This window comes from Cebus imitator, unplaced genomic scaffold (assembly GCF_001604975.1).
Source record: "Cebus imitator isolate Cc_AM_T3 unplaced genomic scaffold, Cebus_imitator-1.0 Scaffold440, whole genome shotgun sequence".
Classification (NCBI taxonomy): domain Eukaryota; kingdom Metazoa; phylum Chordata; class Mammalia; order Primates; family Cebidae; genus Cebus; species Cebus imitator.
This window is the reverse complement of record NW_016107755.1, coordinates 205,147-220,164: the sequence shown is the minus strand read 5'-3', so window position 1 is coordinate 220,164 and position 15,018 is coordinate 205,147. Positions and strand designations below refer to the sequence as shown.

At 46.9% G+C, this 15,018-nt stretch overlaps 1 long non-coding RNA gene across 1 annotated transcript in view; it reads right to left on the bottom strand.

Moving 5' to 3' along the window:
- Nucleotides 1-6,560: 6,560 nt before the first annotated feature.
- Nucleotides 6,561-15,018, bottom strand: part of LOC119468493 — a 19,841-nt gene continuing 11,383 nt past the window's right edge. Inside the window, exons 2-3 of the long non-coding RNA XR_005197169.1 lie at nucleotides 13,149-13,153; nucleotides 6,561-6,823 (exon numbers count right to left, since the gene is read on the bottom strand). This is a non-coding gene — a long non-coding RNA (uncharacterized LOC119468493). The remainder of the gene's footprint in view (nucleotides 6,824-13,148; nucleotides 13,154-15,018) is intronic.

Genomic DNA, 15,018 nt, shown 5'->3' with positions numbered 1-15,018 from the left:
ATTTTTAGTAGAGACAGGGTTTCACTATGTTGGCCAGGCTGGTCTAGAACTCCTGACCTTGTGATCTGCCCGCCTCGGCCTGCCAAAGTGCTGGGATTACAGATGTGAGCCACTGTGCCCAGCCTAATTTTTGCATTTTTAGTAGAGACGGATTTCACCATCTTCGTCAGGCTGGTCTCGAACTCTTGACCTCAAGTGATCCGCTCGCCTTGGCCTCCCAAAGTGCTGGGATGTGTAAGTACTGTGCCCAGCCTAAAGGCGGGAGGATTTCTTGAGCCCAGGACTTTGAGATCAGCCTGGGCAGCATGGAGAGACCTTGTCTCTACAAAATTAAAAAATTACACCAGGCGTGGTGGTGCATTTCTGTGATCCCAGCTACTCTGGGAGGCTGAGGTGGGAGGATCACTTGAACCCAGGATTTGAGGCTGTGGTGAGCCATGTTCACACCACTGCACTCCAGCCTGGGAGACAGAGAGACACCCCATTCTAAAACAAAAACAAAAACAAAAACAAAACAGAACAAAAAAAGGAAGTTGCCATGCTGTTTTCCAAAGTGGTTTACCATTTCATACCGACAGGAGCTATACTCATGTTTTAAGGAACCTGCATCAAAATGTTCCTCTTGTAATTTCTTGCTTAAAATCTGCCAAAACTAAATGTTCTTTGTTAGAAAAGAGGTTCCCACTCAGATTACCTCAAGGGACAGAAATGGGCTGGAATGCAGCATCTCAGTGGCCAGCAACCTGCCCCCTAAAGAACCAGCATGTCCTCTGGAAGCCACAGTGGCTTCTAGTGCCCAGTGGGTCTAGAAGTGGGTCTAGTGCCCAGTGCCCAGACCCCAGGTGGCTCAGCATCTCTGTTTGCAGTGACTGGCTCTGCCCAGGTCTTTCAGTGTACTGTAAAGTGACATTAGCCCACACAACTGAGCATGTATGATGCCACATAGGCACTGTTTTAAGAGCTATACTTGGCCAGGTGTGGTGGCTCACACCTGTAATCCCAGCACTTTGGGAGGCCAAGCGGGGCAGATCACAAGGTCAAGAGATCGAGACCATCCTGGCCAACATGGTGAAACCCTGTCTCTACTAAAAATACAAAAATTAGCTAGGCGTGGTGGCGTGCGCCTGTAGTCCTAGCTACTTGGGAGGCTGAGGCAGGAGAATTGCTTGAACCCAGGAGGTGAATGTTGCAGTGAGCCGAGATCCGCCACTGCACTCCAGCCTGGCAACAGAGCAAGACTCCATCTCCAAAAAAGAGCTATAGTCAAATCAATTCATTAAGCCTTCATACTCCAACTGTTATTTTATCTATGCTCCCATTTTACAAATGAGAAAAATGAGGTTCAACGAGACAATTCACTTTCTTAAGATTGTGTAACCAAGAAGTAATGGGAGTTAGATGTGAACCCACGTCTATCTTGTTCTAAAGTCAGCAGCATACCTATTTGTCAGAGCATAGATGCTAGAGCCAGTCTACCTGGGTTAAACTCCATTTTTGTTTGTTTGTTTGTTTTTTGAGATGGAGTCTCACTCTGTTGCCCAGGCTGAAGTGCACTGGCGCAGTCTTGGCTCACTACAACCTCCATCTCCCAGGTTCAAGCAATTCTTCTGCCTCAGCCTCACTAGTAGCTGGGATTACAGGCACCTGACACCATGCCCAGCTAATTTTTGTATTTTTAGTAGAGTTGGGGTTTCACCCCTTTGGGCAGGCTGGTCTTGAACTCCCGACCTTGTGATCCACCCACCTTGGCCTCCCAAAGTGCTGGGATTACAGGTGTGAGCCACCATGCCTGGCTTGTTTGTTTATTTTTAGAGTCAAGATCTTGCACTGTTGCCCAGGCTGGAGTGCAGTGGCACCATCATAGCTCACTATAGCCCCAAACTCCTGGGTGCAAGCAATCCTGCCACTTCAGCCTCTCGAGCTTCTGGGACTACAGACATGTGCCACCATGCCCAGCTAATTATTATTATTATTTTTTTTTTGGTAGGGTCTCAAGCTCTTGGCTTCATATGATCTTCCTGCCTCAGTCTTCCAAAATGGTGGGATTACAGGCATGAAAGACCATGCCTAGCCAACTGTATGTTTTAATTCCCTTAGTTTTCATGGTATACCTCTGAGAGGGGGGCATGATAACACCCATGATACAGGTGCAGTGACAGCACAGAGCTCTAAGAAGCAGGGGAATGACAGAGTTGGGTTTGGCATCCAGGAAGTTTGTCTCCAGAGACAAAGCTATTGACCTCCACGCTTTCCTGCCTTTCAACAATCCTCATTATTAATGTTATTATTCAACCCACTGACCTAGCTCTTTGTGTCTTTGGGGTTTTACACTGCTCTGACGTTCATGTCCTTGCTTATGTCTTACATTGAGACTCTGAATGGGTTGTGTACACATGCCCAAGGATACAGTAACTTATTGGGCATTCTCACCTTTGGCTGCATCACTGGCCTCTTGCCAGCCCTTGAGAACTGCCCCTAGCTCAAGCAAGGATCCTAATTTAGCAGATGAAGTCAGGGCAAGAAGATGATCTCCAGGGTGACCCATGCGCAAGGACTCTCTCCCAATTCCCAATTACATTTCTTTTTCTTTTTTTTTTTTTTGAGACAGAGTTTCACTCTTGTTACCCAGGCTGGAGTGCAATGGCGCGATCTCGGCTCACTGCAACCTCCGCCTCCTAGGTTCAGGCAATTCTCCTGCCTCAGCCTCCTGAGTAGCTGGGATTACAGGCACGCGCCACCATGCCCAGCTAATTTTTTGTATTTTTAGTAGAGATGGGGTTTTACCATGTTGACCAGGATGGTCTCGATCTCTTGACCTCGTGATCCACCCGCCTCGGCCTCCCAAAGTGCTGGGATTACAGGCTTGAGCCACCGCGCCCGGCCTCCCAATTACATTTCTTAAGAGGAGGTGGTGTAACCAGAAGACACTTTAAGGTCTTGAGGCCATCCCCAAAGATCATTTGCTTCCTCAAACAGATTTTGAGCTTTTTCAGGTGAGAGACTAATCACTGAACTCGCTGTCAGTATTCAGCACTGTGCTGATTGATGTATACTAGGTACTCAATGACTTTGGTTGAAAAATGAATAAAAGAATGAATGAATAAAGAGACCCAGATTCTCTTACTGTAGGTCTGTGTTGTCTAATACAGTAGTAGCATGCGGCTATTTATTTTATTTTTTATTTGTTATTTTTTTATGAAGTCTCGTTCTGTCGCCCAGGCTGGAGTGCAGTGGCATAATCTTGGCTCACTGCAACCTCCGCTTCCCGGGTTCAAGCAGTTCTCCTGCCTCACCATCCTGGATAGCTGGGATTACAGGCACATGCCACCATGCCCAGCTAATTTTTGTATTTTTAGTAGAAACGGGATTTCACCATGTTGGCCAGGCTGGTCTCAAACTCCTGACCTCAGGTGATCTGCCTGCTTTGGCCTCCCAAAGTGCTAGAATTATATGAGGGAGCTACAACACCTGGCCTCATGTGGCTATTTAAATGTAAATTCTAATTAGTCAAAATTTAAAATTCAATTTCTCAGTTTCATTAGCCACATTTCAAGAGCATAATAATCCCATGTGGCCAGTGGTTACCGTATCGGAAAACGTGGAAATAGAACATTTCCATCATTATAGAAAGATCTATTGGACAGCACTAGGCTAGATGACAGATGGGGTGGGGGAAGAGAAAATGATGCATTGGGAAAACAGTATAGGCTGATGGCTTTAATCTGTTCTTGACCCTTTAAAAATAGTCAAGATCAGTCCTGTCTCATTAGATTGTGTCGCGCACTGCCCATTCAGAGGTCCAGAAACCACTTCTTCAGAAATCGTGTTTTGAGAAAGGGAAACCCGTTTCTGATCACACACATGACCCACGCTTCTTCAGAAAGGAAAGCATGAGGTTGAAGGGGGAACTGAGACTGCTGAGCTCTTCTGCCTTCGGCCACAGGAAACTAACTGATCCATGATGCTTTGTACCCATGAGCTCATCTAGTCCTCCCAGGGCACTGGAGAGTGGTGAAAAAAAGTGGCCACAGTTCACAGATTTTTCAACTGGTGGAGGCTAGTTCCTATACTCAAAACATCGGTAGATTGTCAAATGTTATCAAATGTGTCAAATAAGAGCAGTGGAAGGCAGAAAGTGTATAGCATATGGGCCTTAAGAAGTTTATAACCTTTTATTGTCCAGATCCTCTACTGTAATAGATTAATTATGTTCAACAAATTTCTAGACAAAAAAAAACTTTATAACCAAGTTAAGGAAAATTAAGAGATCAGCCCATAACTATATATAAGTATACAAAACTATAACTGTATCTGTAGCTATATATGCGTGTGCATCTATTTATTATCTACCTACTTATCTAATAACATGATTAATTAAAATTTATTTGATATGTTAGAGCTTTGCAAGTATTTTTCCTCATATGAAGACCGAGCAGATGCCCATGATGAATGTCAAACAAATGGAATGTTGGCACAGAGGGCAAGCACTCCAGGCATTCGCGGCAGGGTGAGATCACTGTAGGATGAAGTGATGGGGGAACGCTTTTGTGGAGGCAGAACCAGCAGGAATGCGGGGCAGTCACAAAGACAGGGATACAACTCCGGCTTCCCTCCTAGACACTTCCCAGACTCTCCGTTGCTTGTAATTTTTGTTTCTTTGTTTGCTTTTTTTTTTTTGAGACACAGTCTCACTCTGCGGCCCAAGCTGGAGTGCAGTGCAGTGGTGCGATCACGGCTCGGTGCGGCCCCGACTGCCAGGGCTCAAGCGGTTCTCCCACCTCAGCCTCCGGATTCGCTGGGACCATGGGTGCGTGCCACCACGTCTGGCTAATTTTTTGATTATCTGTAGACACGGGGCCTCGCTATATTGTTCAGGCTGGCCTCAAACTCCTGGGCTCAAGTAATCCTCCTTGGCCTCCCAAAGTTCTGGGATTACCGGGGGAGCCACCACACCTGGCCTGTTGCTTATAGTTTTTTAAATCAGGTAATTGTAAATTCATTTTACTTTATAAAAGATAAAATGTTGACATAGAGTTCTTAGTGATCTATGTTTTCTGTCCAGTCCTCCACCCAAATAATTAACATATTTAAAAAAACTCCCGCATATTTCATAGTGATTCTAGAAATGTAGAATAATTTGGATACTCCAAATACAAAATGGTTTGAGTTACCTTTGTTTAATAATCCTGTGATGAGCGTGCAAAGACATATATCAAATAACTTATAACTCAGGCTTATGTAACATCAGCTCTGCCCCAAATTCCTGCAGCGTAGAACACATAAAAATCCAACCCTGCAGTCTGACCAGTCTTGACTAGATTCTCCTTACATAATCATAACTGCTTCCCTGCCAGGAGCAATAAAAAAAAAAAGTTCTTCTGAAGCCCTGTGTACTTTGCCTCAGCTTCCTTTAACTTTTCTAAAGAGCTTCTACTTTTCTTCGTTGGCATTTACATTTCTTTGGCTTCAAGCCACAAAAACGATTGTCCTTAACTTGAACACAATAGTTGAGTCTTGAGAAGATACTGAATAGCTTGTAGAATCAAAGGAAGGCCAGAGAACCAGGCTCAGGAAACACAGAACCAGGGTAGCTCCAGTGGATGGGGTAGCAGGAATTGACCGTCTTGTCCTGGCTACCTGCTGAAATGAATAAGTGACGAAGGTTTTTTTCTATCCCTTCTGTTTTTGTTCATCATTCAAAGCCCTAGCAGAGAGAATCTGATTAGGTTTAGGTAAAGGCTGGGGGAAAAAAGCACACCTTCACCATAGCTCATTAGGACTGCACACAGATCATTCTCTAAGGAATCCAGTGACTGTTCTCAGCGAAGAAGAGAATGCATGCAGGATGGTCAAACTTCAGAAAATACCCACCGCGTTCCCATTGACTCTTACCTCCATTTTCCATTTTTTAAATTATCCACAATAGGGGTGACTAACATATCTTCCAACGCTGTGAAAAACATACAGAAAAATAGCTCTACCTGTGCTGAAATTTTTCCCAGAAAGGATTAATGGTTAGGAAAGCTTGGCCCTACTTACCCCTCAGTGTTAGAATTAAAGAAAATATATGCAAAATGCCTAATACCGTACCTGGCATGTAGCAAGGTTTATTACATGTGAGTCCCATTCCAACTCTTCCCATTCACCCCCTGTTATGCTGAAGGCAGCTCTCAGCCGCTCATGAGAAGAATCATTACATTTTCAGGAACTTGATAAGCCAACTGGCATAACATTGGCAGCTGGAAGTTGGCCTTTGTAGGGACAGAAAGATGTGATTGCTTTCTGCACCCATCATGAGTCATGACCAATACTCCATGACAAAAGACAGGTGAAAAAAACAAAAGCACAACAAATTTATTTTATTTATCTACTTTTTTTTTTTTCACACGAAAGTTTTTAGTTTATTAAGCTTCTTGTGAAAAATCCACAATGGCCATATAACGTCATTGCAGCTCGTTTATTTCTTCGGCTTTTGCCAGCCCCGACATTGGCCTTTGCAGTCCCCTGGCTTCCTTCATTCTGTTCCTGCGTTCCTTTCGTTGCTTTCTTGAGTCTTTTTCTTCTCATACAGGCCATGTCTTGCAAGTCTATGTTTGGGTTCCTTTTTCTTTGCATAATCCAGGGAATCATAAATCATGCCAAAGCCAGTTGTCTTGCCAACACCAAAATGAGTTCTGAATCCAAATACAAAGATGGCATCCAGTGTGGCCTTGTACATTTTGGCTGGTTTTTCCCAAATTTCTGTCTTAGGCACTGTTGCCTTCCCGGGGTGAAGGACATCAATGGCCATTTGTTTCCTCTGAAGTAGTTGGTTGGTCATTAACTTTCTAGTGTGGATAGTTATTGTGTCGTCTGTGATGGCGGCCTATCCTGACGCAGCCAGTGGGGAAAAGCTATTTATCTACTTTTTTGAAATGGAGTCTCACTCTTGCTCAGGCTGTAGTACAGTGGCATGATCATGGCTCACTGCAGCCTTAACCTCCTGGGCTCAAGCCATCCTCCTGCCTCAGCCTGCAGAGTAGCTGGAACTGCAGGTGTAGACCACCACACACAGATAATTTTTGTGTTTTTTTGTAGAGATGGGGTTTCACCATGTTACCCAGGCTGCTCTTGAACTCCTGGGCTCAAGCCATCTGTTTGCCTCGGCTTCCCAAAGTGCTGGGATTACAGGTGTGAGCCACTGTGCTGGCCAACAAATTTATTTCATCAAAATTTTACATGACATGGGAGCCTTCAGAAATGAAGACCCAAAGACTCAGAGAAAACTGGTTTTTTTATTCAATAAAGTTTCAATAAAGAATGGAGAGCCAAGGCTGGGTGCAGTGGCTCACACCTGTAATCCCAGCACTTTGGGAGGCCGAGGCAGGCGGATCACATGAGGCCAGGAGTTCGAGACCACCCTGGCTAACATGGTGAATATTCACACCACAGAAATTGTAAATGTTGCAAATCAAGACTTTCATCTACCCCTTGCCCTCCACTGCCTCCAAGAGTTAAACATTCACAGGCCACTACCACATCTGGGCCTTTCTTTCCTTCAAGAGATGTGAGGAGAACCAAGTTAGGATTAGGTTGACCTGTGAGTGACAAAAACCAAATAGAACAATGGCTTCCTAGATGCAAGTCCATTTCTCTCTGACAGAAACAAAGTCCAGAGCCAGGCAGGCAGCTCAGGGCTGGGACAGCTCCACCCCATTGCCTCACTGTCTTTTTTTTTCTTTTTTCTGAGACAGAGTCTCATTCTGTCACCCAGGCTGGAGTGCAATGGCTCTACCTTGGCTCACTGCAACAACCTTCACCTCCCGGGTTCAAGCCATTCTCCTGCCTCAGCCTCCCGAGCAGATGGGACTACAGGTACCCACCACCGTGCCTGGCTATGCCTCACTGTCTTTGATGCATGGCTCTTCATGATTTCGGATGGCTGCTAGGCTCCTTGTTCAGGCCAGGGGAAAGATAAGGACAAAGAAAAACACACCCCAGACCACGAAGTCCACGGACAGAAGTAACCCGTAACATTTCTGCTTATTTCAAAGGTTGGAAGGAAGTGTCTCTGCCACATCTGGCTGTGGGGGAGGCTTAGGGCCCTGTTGCTTTCTGTAGGGAGACATGTGCTCTGCTGGGGGCTGAGAAGGGGCGGGCAGGTGCTGGGGGGCAGCTGAGAAGCTGGGTGGGATTCGAGAACTTGTAGGGGAGAGGGAGAACTGATGTTGGTGTGATGGGAATGAGCATAGTTTGTGGAACTCTGAAGGAGCTGACTGGAATAGAAAATTAAAAATACTGAGAAATGAGGTTAAATACACAAGGTGGAAGCCAGAACTCAGTGAGGGTCCAGGAAAGCAGACAAAAGAATCTTTATCTCCTGCCACTAGACACTGGAGGCACTGAACTTGCCAGTAGGGGAGCTACATGATCAGAGGCATTTCAGAAATTTTAATCTCACACTGAAGTGCTAGACATATTGGAGGCAGGAGGAAAAACAGGAAGCAGCAGGGAGGCTGGAAAGGAGACTGAGTTCATGAGCCAGGTGTGAGGTGATTACATGGGGGCAATGGGAATGAGCAGGAAAAGCGAGAAGCATTTGCTAGAAAAAGTATTCAAATTGATGGCTGGTCTGAAAGGGAGTTTTGGGCTGGGGTGATAAGAGACAGAACTCATAGCAACAGGATAAATGGAGTAAACTTGGCTTGGTTGGTGTTTTATTTTTAAATTATTTATGTATTTATTTATTTTGAGACAGAGTTTCACTCTTGTTGCCCAGGTGGGAGTGCAATGGCGCAATCCCGGCTCACTGTAACCTCTGCCTCCCGGGTTCAAGTCATTCTCCTGCCTCAGCCTTCCGAGTAGCTGGGATTACAGGCATGAGCCATGGTGCCTGGCCTATTATTATTATTTTTTATTTGAGACAGGGCCTTGCTCTGTCACTCAGGCTGAAGTACAGTGGTGCAATCTTGGCTCACTGCAACCTCTGCCTTCTGGGCTCAAGCAATCAATCCTCCCATCTCAGCCTCCCGAGTAGCTGGGTCTACAGGCGTGTGCCACCAAGCCAGGCTAATTTTTATTTGTATTTTTTGAAGAGGCAAGGTTTTACTGTGTCCAGCCTATCTCCAGGCTGGTCTTGAACTCCTGAGCTCAAAGCAATCTGCCCACCTTGGCCTCCCAAAGTGCTGGGATTACAGGTGTGAGCCACCACGCTCAGCAGCAGGTGTTTTAGATTGGGCTACCTCGAAACAGAACCTAGGGTGGGAACTTTTGTTCAGGAGACACATTGGGAGAGGCTCTCAGGACAAAGACTGAAAAAAACAGAATAGGGAAGGGGAAGAGGCTAAGCAAGGATGTGAGCTTCAGCCTGAGCCTGTGGGGAAGCTCAGGGCAGCAAGTTGCACCAGTCAATTGCACTTGGAGGCATGGGGACCTGCTTCAAGTTAGGTAGCCACTGGGAGGTCTGTTCAGAGCATGTGCAAGGGAGAAGGGCTTGGCGCTTGGCTCCTGTTTGGCCCAGAGCAATTCTCCAGAAAATGGGATAGTTTTGTGGTTATCAGCTGATATTCCCAAAAGCTGGAAGGTGAGTGGACCCACTGGGAAAAAGGACCTGGGCCCAAACAACATCCAGGACAGTGAATTCATTTTGGTTGTGCTGGATTTGAGGTGGCAAAGAAATAAGGAACTGGCATATGACTGTGGGAATTTTGAGGTATAAGACAGGAGTTCAGGTGAAAAGATAGGACTAGGTATAGTGGCTATCGGAGTGGGGGACTTGGGCACAAAGATGATAGGGTTTTTTGGGGGGGTTTGTTTGTGAGGGTTTTTTTGTTTTGTTTTGTTTGTTTGTTTTGAGAGACAGGGTCTTGCTCTGTAACCCCGGCTGGAGCGTAGTGGCATGATCATAGCTCTCTGCAGCCTCAACCTCCTCAGCCTCCTGAGTAGCTGGTACTGCAGGTGATGTCACCACTCCCAGCGGTGTGGTGACAACATAGTGAGACCCCCATCTCTACAAAAAAATTTAAAACATTTTTTTGTAGAGATGGGGGTCTCACTATGCTGCCCAGACCGGTCTCAAATTCCTGGGCTCAAGCGATTCTGTTGCCTCAGCCTCCCAAAGTTTCAGGATTACAGGTGTGAGCCATGGCGCAGGCCTAGATGATAGTTCAAACAAGAGGGAATTTGTGTATTTGTCACTTTGAGGTTTCTAGTGGCCTTTGAAGGAAAAGTCATGGCAGGACAGAGTATGAAACCATATGGTGAGGTGAGGTCTGGCAATGCTTTGCACATTTAATGTCCTTCCATTCTGAGTAACTCTTGACACCTCTAGGGTACTTTCTGCGTCACCTACGTGCTGCTCATTCTGGCTTGTCCTCTGTGTTCTGGTTATTTAATGCTGCCCAACAAATTACCTCAAAATTTTGTGGCATGAGACAACCCTTTATTACTTTCATGGATTCTGCGGGTCAGGAATGTGGGTCACACACCGCTGTGGGGACGGCTTGTCTCTGCTCTGAGGTATCCGGGGTTGCGGCTGGAAGAATCGAAAGCTGGGAGACTAAAGTTATCTGCAGACACTTCGCATGTCTCACATATCTGGCAGTGGATGCTGGCGGTTGGCTCAGGGACCTCAGGTTTTCTACCTGTGGTCTAGTTAGACTTTCTCTTGCATGGTGGCTGGGTTGCTGTGAGGGAACCAGGCATCAACTCCTGTTTTTTGTTTTTTTTTTTGAGACAGGGTTTCACTCTGTCACCCATGTTGGCGTGTAGCGGTGCAATCATGGCTCGCTGCAGACTCTACTGCCTCCGTCTCCCTGGTAGCTGGGACTACTGCCAACACGCCTGGCTGGTTTTTCTATTATTATCATTATTATTATTTTGTAGAGACAGGGTCTCACTATGTTGCCTAGGCTGGTCTCCAACTCCTGGGCTGAAGCGATCTGTCCTCATCAGCCTCCTAAAGTGTTGGGATTATAGGCATGAGCCAGGGTGCCCGGCCACATTCTTTTTATAACCTCATCTTTTTTTGATCTGCATCACTTCCCTCAAACCCTATTGGTTAGGGTAGTCACAGCCCCGCTTCCATTCAAAAAGGGAACAATGGCCCCCACCTGGAGTGTCAGTCACAGGAAAAGGACAGCAAGTGGAAAGGGGCACCCAACTTTGGAAAACACCATCGGTCACACTCTGTCAGAGCCTCCATTTGCTTCTTGTGAGTGGCTTCATTTATGCAACTGTCATTGGGTCAACAATAACAGCAACTTGAAGAACTTCCTGAGAGCAGGGATCTGTTACTTTTGTCTACTTTATCTTTATATCCTGAGCATTGGCCCAGGAGTAAATATCTGTGGAAGGATGGGATCCTTCTAAGCCTCTCATCTAGTTTCATGTACCTTGCATCATTTGATTCCAAACTAGCTGTCATTACCATTTCAAAACTGAAGAAGTTGAGGCTTAGAGGGGCAAATGGTCTGTCTCAGATGATTCAGGTCTTCTGGGTTGATGTGGCTTTTATTAAGAACTTGCTGTCTCCAAACAGCAAATAACATCCTAGGGGCTGGGGCTGTTTCTTCAAGACCCCTGCCTTCTGCACCCTTGTAGCAGCACAGGCCCATCTGCAGGGCTGTGGACAGCATGCCCTCAGCTGCTTACTGACAGGTTTGCATTTGATATACATGATTTATTTATTTAGAGACAAAGTCTCGATCTGTTGCCCAGGCTGGAGTGCAGTGGTGTGATCTCCGCTCACTAAAACCTCCGTCTCCCAGGTTGAAGGGATTCTCCTGTCTCAGCTTCCTGAGTAGCTGGGATTTCAGGCATGTGCCACCACGCCCAGCTAATTTTTGTATTTTTAGTAGAGATGGGGTTTCACCATGTTGGCCTGGCTGGTCTCGAACTCCTGACTTCAGGTGATCCACCCACCTCGGCCTCCCAAAGTGCTAGGGTTACAGGTGTGAGCTACCACGCCCAGCCTACATGATGATTTAATATGAAGATTTGGGGTGATTTTGCATCTCTTTTTCACAGAATCAGGGTCAGGACCAGGGTCCTCATGTTGAATTCAGCTTCAGGACTGGGTAGAAGGCTGGGATGAAGTTGCTCCTCATCTCTCTGTCCTGGTTATGAGCAGGTGGCACTTGGGTCAGGAGTGTGAGGTGAGTGGGTGATGCTACAGAGGGTTCAGGTGGAGCAGTCAGACCATGCTGAGTAACTGCCCTGGAGGGAAGGGGGAAATGGTGGAGGCAGTTCCTGTAGGTCCAGCTCAGAGGGGAGAAGGGAGCCAATTAACATCTCCTCCCCAAGTCACATCTCAGCCCTGGGAATACTTCATAGGCTCTGGGGAAATCCTGCCCAAATGGCAGAGTGGGTGGTGGGGTGCTTATCACTCAACATCAGGAGTGGGTGGGGGCAGCTCGTAGAACTTGCTTAAGGCCTCAATTTTCCAAATCCTGCCTGTGATCCACCCCCAGTGCCACCAGCCAACCTTTGACTTTATCTCTTCAGTTGATTTTCTCAGAGATTGCAGATCAGGAAGGGCCTTTGGAAACCACAGCTTCCACTTCCGCTGTGAGGGCAGAAAGCACGGGACAATCTAACCCCTTCATCCCTGGAAAGTAACAAGGAGGACTCTGCCCTTACCGGGTCCCCATGGTCCTGTACCAGCCGCACAGGGACCACTGATGGGGGCTTTTTCTCTCTGGTTCCTCCTCATCCTCTCCTCTGCTCAGGCGTATGCTCCCCCTGCACACTCGGTCTGACAGAAGCTCCCTGCGACTTCTCACATCACCTTCCACTCCCCGCCTCACCTCCACGGGCCCTGGTGCACTGGCTTTGGCTGTGTCTTTTGTGAGTCACCCCCGCTGCTTTTTTCCAGCCCTACCGCCGGGGCTCCCGCTCTCCCCCACACAGGACTTACTCACCACTCATGTCATCAATCCCTCTGGAATGCGCCCCCTCCTCCAGACACCCATCCTCCCCACATCCTTTATTATTTTGTTTAAACTAACAATTCCCCCTCCAACCTCCATGATTAAAATAGCACATGTTTGTTGTGGGAAATCTGTAATATGCAAAATGCATCCAAAAGGGAATAAAAAGCACCGATAATTCCATAACCCAAATTAGCTAACATTACATTCTGGTGGATTTCCTTCTGGCATTCTCCTCACCAGAACTCTGCCAGCTTGAGGCCTTCATGTGTGCTTATTGCTTCTTCTAACTAAAGTTGCGCTCTCTCTCCCTCCCTTTGTCTTTCCCCTCCTTCAATCTGTGAGCAAACCTAATCATCCTTATTGTGGTAAAGGTCATTCTTTCAGAGAAACCTTGCGTCTACCCCCCAGCTGGTCTCTTTATTACACATCGGAATACCCAGTACTTTTCCTTGTAGCGCTCACCACCACTAGAAATAAATCATCATTTTTGTCCTCTTGTGTTTAACGTCTGCTTAACTACCTGACGTAAGGTCTGGGACTGGTTTTGTTGTTTACTCTGACGGCCCTAGCACCCATCACAGAGCCCTGTACACAGAAAACACCCAACACATCATACCAAGATGCCTTCCCAGAGTAACCATGGGCCTGTCTTCCCAGCACACTACAATAATCCATTTAACAAATATAATTAATCAATTACTATGTGCCTGGCTTGGTTTCAGGTACAGGATATCAAGTGAGATGATCCAGTTCTTGCCCTCAAGGAGCTCTCAGTCTTTTGAGGGAGACAGATTCAGTAACAGGAGCGTTCTAATGCACGGCTAAGTATACAGTGATCAATACTGTTAGGTAAAGTGTGGAGGGGAGGTCCCTGAACCGTCCTGGGGAGGTGACACCATTGTTTTATCTTGTCCTTGTTAATACATTTACTTCACAGAATCACAGGATAACGGAATTGCGTGGCACCGTGAGATCAGCAGGCTCATCTATTCCTGTACAGACGAGGAAACTCAAGGGTAGTAGAGCGACTTAGCCAAAGCCATTGGGTGACAGAGCTGGGATCAGAACTTGGATCTTTAGATTCCCAGCCCAGGGCTCTTTCCATTATACCTACGGGCCTTTGGACTCCCCTCCCCTCCCATTCTATTAATCCCCAAGTCCTTTGATTTTCCGCGCAGGTCTCTCCAATCTCTCCACTTTTCCTCATCTCCATATCACCAGGCTCCAAGCTTCCATCATCATCTCCAGCCTAAGCGCCTGCCCTCACCTCCTACCTCATCTCTCTGCTTCTAGTCTTGCCCTGCTCGGATCCCTCCTCCACTCTCAGCCAGAATGAGCCTCACAGATGTCAGTGTGAGCATGTCTGTCCCTGGCTTAGAACTCCAGTGGCTTCTCACCAGGCTTTTAGAAATATGCTCAAAATTCTTATATGGTATATTAGTCAGCTCAGGCTGCCTTAACAAAATACCCTAGACTGGGTGGCTTACACAACAGAAGTTTATTTCTCACAGTTCTGGAGGCTGAGAAGTCCAAGAGCAAAGTGCTGGCGAGGTCAGCTTCTTTCAGAGTCCTCTCTTCCTTCCTTCTTTTTTCTTTCTTTCTTTTTTTAATGGAGTCTTGCTCTGTCACTAGGCTGGAGTGCAGTGGTATGATCTGGGCTTACTGCAACCTCCACATTCTGGGTTCAAGGGATTCTCCTGCCTCAGCCTCCTGAGTAGCTGGGACTACAGGCGTGCACCACAATTCCCAGCTAATTTTTGTATTTTTAGTAGAGACAGGGTTTCACCATGTTGGCCAGCATGGTCTCGATCTCTTGATCTTGTGATCTGTCTACCTCGGCCTCCCAAAGTGCTGGGATTACAGGCATGAGCCACTGTATGTGGGCCGGCCTGCCTTCCTTCCTTCCTTCCTTCCTTCCTTCCTTCCTTCCTTCCTTCCTCCCTCCCTCCCTCCCTCCCTCCCTCCCTCCCTCCTTCCCTCTCTCCCTTCCTTTTCTTTTTGAGAGTCGTGCTCTGTTACCCAGGCTAGAATGCAATGGAATGATCTCAGCTCACTGCAATCTCTGCCTCCCGTGTTCAAGCAATTCTCCTGCCTCAGCCTCCTGAGT